General features: G+C 43.7%; 2 pseudogenes; both read right to left on the bottom strand.

Moving 5' to 3' along the window:
- Positions 1 to 1,141: 1,141 nt before the first annotated feature.
- On the bottom strand, positions 1,142 to 1,611 carry LOC127218346 (UBA-like domain-containing protein 2; annotated as a pseudogene).
- Positions 1,612 to 2,346: 735 nt separating this feature from the next.
- LOC127218348 (ELAV-like protein 1) lies at positions 2,347 to 3,341 on the bottom strand (annotated as a pseudogene).
- Positions 3,342 to 5,170: the final 1,829 nt, after the last annotated feature.

Here is a 5,170-nt window from a genome sequence, read left to right as displayed (position 1 = left end):
AGGGTCTCATCAGTCACTATTAGATATGGACATTCAGGTTCTGATTGGTAGAGTGAAGATTGATGAGTGAAGAATGGCCTATCTTAAATATCTCACTATATATGTATATATACATATATATCACATTTAGAAGTCAGTTTTGTTTTGAAGAAATAAACAACAGAATAACATTTCTTTCCTCTTTTTTGAGACAGTTTTTCCTGATATTCCAAGCTGTCCTTGAACTGTTCTCAAACTTCCCTTTCTCCTTCTAAGTCCCTAGTCCCGGGATGTAGACCTCTGTGCTGTACCAGTTTATATACAGTTGGGGGTTAAACTTGGGGCTTCCAGCAATCACTTTACCAGGACTCTTTCTTTTCTTTTTAAGTTAGAAACGTCTTTTAAAGTTTTTAAATTAAAATTTCAATCTGATGAGATGAAATTTTAATTTAGGAACCCAGTCAAAAGGCAGGCTCTCCTGAGTTGTCCTCCTCTGATGCTGGACACAGAGAGGCTGGGGACCTGTGGGGCTGCTAAAATGGGACAGCCAAGTATCCACTCAAAGTCCAGCCAACTCTTCAGTCCTATGAGCTTTGCACACCCAGCTGGGTACAGGGTGACACGTTTTGGGGCTACTGAGAGGCTACCGCCAGCAGAGATGAAAACTCTATCTACTAGTGATAGGGTATGAAAGGACATGGTCCCAACAGGACGCTTCTGGGACCTCCCTTGAAGGAGCATTTCCTAATGGCTGATGCGGTTTTTAAAGGAAGCAGGACAGCCACATGGCTGCAAGCTCACTCCATCTGACTATGAGGACCCATTTGTTCCCCCAAACTGGGCAGAGGAAGCAGTGCTGACAAGGAAAGGGATTTTTGAGAACATTCTCTTCTGATCTCAACACCCGCCTGATGTGCAGGCTCACTTTCACACACATTAAATTTATATCCATATATATTGTAGTTATATATTAAAGAGGAAAAACTTTCCCAAAGAGAAACTCCTTAAGAACCCAAGCAGATCAGGACGTTTACTGTCCCCCACCCACAAAAATTCTCTTATAAAATCTTCCAGTGTGATCTTGAGTTTCCCCCCTCTCCAGCCCTACTTTGTGTCCCCACAACCCTAGACTGCCTCCACTCCAACCTAGTGCCATCCAGTCTTATCTCTGGCTATCCATTGCTGCCATGGCTTTCTGCTGGGCCTCCCCCACTGTTATGTTCCAGGGGGCCATGTGGGCTATGGGCAGTGGAGATGATGGAAGGAGTTGGCGCAATAGTGTGGGATCCAGGACATCAGGTGGTTGGGTGGGGATGCAGCCCAGATGGGGCTGAAGTTTGCAGAGGGGGAGAAGGCCACAGCTGTCATAGGTCTGTTGCTGTTCTGCAGGCCCTCAGAGGCTCAAAGCCTGGAGAACACGACTAATACATCAGGGAAATTGGGTGGTGTGGCAGGGGGTTGCTGGATGTATACATCATCTGAGGGAATGTTGCTTTCTTGGAAGAATGTGCTCAGGGCTGTCTCGAACTGCTAGTGTAATGCCTGCAGTAACTTCTGTGCCTGGCCATCTGGGTAGCCTGTAGCCAGCAGGAACTGGTTGATCATGACATGGTGCCACAGCTCATCAGTTATTTACCTACATGGCACTGGGTGGCCGCAGCCACACAACGAGCATTGTGGTCTGGCTGGCGCAGGAGCACTGATGCCACAAACCACCATGGGACCTGCTAGAGAGGGCAGATTTCCTGTCAACTAAAGCAGAACTTGCTTAAAATGGTGAAACAGTTGAGACAACACATTCTCCATCTGTCTAACATCTTTAGGTTAAAAACTAAAACAAAGAAGAAAAAAGAGATTTTTGTTTAGTTTTAAATTTGGTCTGTGAATACATCCAATGAAATAGGTATTAGACAGTCTTAGAAGTTAAAGCATGCTTCAGTTCCACCACCATCCAGAGGGACTGTTTAGTCAATGCAGTCTACTTAGGTTTCAGTTTAATATATACTTTAAAAGAAATAAATTTAAAATTGGTCTAACATTTGTGGGATTTCAAGAATTTGAACATGTTGGTAGCATCCCAGAGTATAAAAAACCTTTTGCACTTCTCATTTAGACTAAGACAAACACTTGTGAAAATTGGCACAAAATGAGTTGTACACTAACAAAAATGTTTCAACTTCTTTACTCTTAATTATCTATTCCATGGGGGGAGAGAGAGAGAGAGAGAGAGAGAGAGAGAGAGAGAGAGAGAGAGAGAGAGAGAGAGAGAGAAGGAGGAGGAGAAGGAGGAGGAAGAAGATGAAGAAGAAGATGAGGAAGAAGAAGGAGGAGAAGGAGAAGAAAAAGAAAAAGAAAAGCATGAGCGAGTTATTTGTGAGACTTCTCGGTTTTGAAGGAAACCTGTAAAATTTTCTTCCCCAGGCGGTAGCCGTTCAAACTTGCTATGGCCATTGCAGCTTCTTCATAGTTTGTCATGGTTTCAACACCAACCCTTTGCACTTGTTGGTGTTGAAATCACGAATCACTTTCACATTGGTGACTGCACCAAAGGGGCCAAACATCTGCCAGAGGATCCTTTCATCAGCGTCTTGCCCAAGGTTGTAGATGAAGATGCACCAGCCCGAGGAAGCATTGCCGGGGACATTGACACTAGAAATCCCACTGTTGTGATCTATAACCATAGGGGAGAACCTGAATCTCTGCACCTGGTGGTGCACAGGGCCTCCAAACTGCCTAGCAGGCGAGTGGTACAGCCCCAAGAGGAGAGTCATGTTTTTGTTCTGGTTGGGATTGGGTGCAAAATTTCACTGTGATGGGCTCCAAGGAACGTGGGGGTTTATGACCATTGAAACTGGCAATTTCCTCTTCTGCTTCAGACCATTTGTCAACATGCAACCTCCCTCTGAACAAACCACAGGGACCCTGGAGTTGCTGATTGACGCAAACCGAGGGAACATAACATGTCCTCCACATCCTTCTGAGTCATGGTCCTTGGGAGCCGGCTGATGTACAAGTTGGCATCTTTGATGACCTCTGAGCTTGGGAGTGCATACGACACTTTAGTGGTTTTGGACTGCAGTCTCAAGCCATTCAGCCACCTGATTGCTCTCTCTGCATCCTTTGCAATCACATAGTTCACAAAGCTGTAACCCAAGCTGTGTCCTGCTACTTTATCCCGAATACGTTTTGCAGATTCAACCTTGCCAATGCTGCTGAACAGACTTGGTAGTTCCTCCTGGGTCATATTCTGAGGGAGGTAGTTGACAATTCAATTTGCTCTCCCAAAGTCATCCCTGCAGTCTTCGGCCATGTGGTCTTCATAACCATTAGACATTGTATTATTTAAAAATCTGAACACGGATGGGAAGGCCTGGGGTGGGCAGCATGGCGATAATGGCTTCCTTAGGGGTGATAACGGCGGCAGGGCGAAGGTGGCGGCGACGGCGACGGCCAAGTCCTTTTTTTTTTTTTTTTTTTAATAAATACAAATTTTAAAATTTTTATTTAAATTTGAAACAAGCTTGTTTTACATGTCAATCCCAGTTCCCACACCCTCCTGTCCTCCCCTGTTCCACCCCACCAACTGCCATCCCATCCCCTTTCTGCTCCCCAGTGAGGGTGAGGCCTTCCATGGGTAGTCTTCAAAGTCTGTCATATCATTTGGATCAGGGCTCAGGACCACCCCATGTGTCTAGGCTGAAGACCAAGCTGGAAAACCCCACAGAAACTGCTGACCTGAACAATGGGGAGCTCATGGTTGCAGTATGATAGCTGGGAAGCCAGCATAGGACCAACCCAGATTCCCTGAATGTAGTGTTAGTTGAGAAGACTGGACAGTCTATGACATCTCTGGTAGTGGATATTTTTTTTAAGATTTATTTTTTTAAGATTTATTTATTAATTATGTATACAGTGTTCTACTGGCATTGTATATCTGCACACCAGAAGAGGGCATCAGATCTCATTGTAGATTGTTTTGGTGGCTGTTGGGAACTGAACTCAGAACTTGTGGAAGAGCAGGCAGTGCTTTTAACCTCTGAGTCATCTCTCCAGCCCCCAGTTTACTGAATCTTAATGAACTTAAAAATTCTACAAGAAAATTATTAATCACTGTATTTTATGCAGGTTATGTGGTAAAAGATAGAAAACAGAAGACTTAGGTCTTGTTTTGTATGAGAGCTTAGTCTTTTACTGAATGTAAATGGATACAACACATGTTATATTACTGTGAACATTCCTTTGTGAAAAAGTCAGTAATGGAGATTCTACAATACAACTTTCAGGACTCAAAGCTTGTTAGCAGATTTTCATAATGTCTCTCTAGTGACTATGCCTATTCAGTTAACTAACTGGATGGTCATCTTAAGCTGATAAGGAAAACAACAAGATGGAATTATAAGCCAAAAGAAAATACAGTTAAGGCAGCTTCGGTTGATTTGGCATTGCCCAAAGGAGCTTTAAATAGTCTACAAGGAAGCATATCAACCAAATACTTAACTTTTGGGGAAATCTATTTGCCAAAATGCCAGGAATAAAGGAAAATGTTAATGCCAGCAAGATTTCAGTTATGAAACCTGAACCTTATAGATATGACAATCTTGCTTTTCAGTCCCTTGAAGCTGGGAGAATTGGCCCTAGGTTTCTAGTATTAGAAGGAAAGTCACAGCTGGGTGCTGATGGTGCAAACCTTTAATCCCAGTACTCTGGAGGCAGAGACAGGCAAATCTCTGTGAGTTCTAGGCCAGCCTGGTTCCAGGACAGGTTCCAAATGGAGAAACCTTGTCTTAAAAAACAAAACAAAAAAAAAAAAAAAAAAGGAAAGTCATTGTGTGCACATTGCCAAGATGTCTTCTCAGACTTGAAGAAAGACATCAGGACCAGGGGAAAAACTTGACACACCACAGAAATTACAGCCCTGGAGCCAGAGAGGCTGCTCTCTTTGTCAAGGAAAACAAGGATTCCCCTGCCTGACTACTTCCAGCTGCTGCCTGTTCACTGAGCTCTTCGAAGCCTTGGGAAGAGATTTCCATGGGAGACTTGGAGAGCTACCACTATATAGACAAGGAGAACACAACAGCATGATGGAAATGGCTCTTTTTTTCTTTTTCTTTTATACTTCCATCCAAACTCCAAAAAGGAGGGAAGTAGCCAATCCAATATTCAGTTGCTCTAAACATAGCATGAAGGCAGA

This window comes from Phodopus roborovskii, unplaced genomic scaffold (genome assembly GCF_943737965.1).
Source record: "Phodopus roborovskii unplaced genomic scaffold, PHOROB, whole genome shotgun sequence".
Taxonomy (NCBI): domain Eukaryota; kingdom Metazoa; phylum Chordata; class Mammalia; order Rodentia; family Cricetidae; genus Phodopus; species Phodopus roborovskii.
This window is presented reverse-complemented; position numbering and strand designations above follow the sequence as displayed.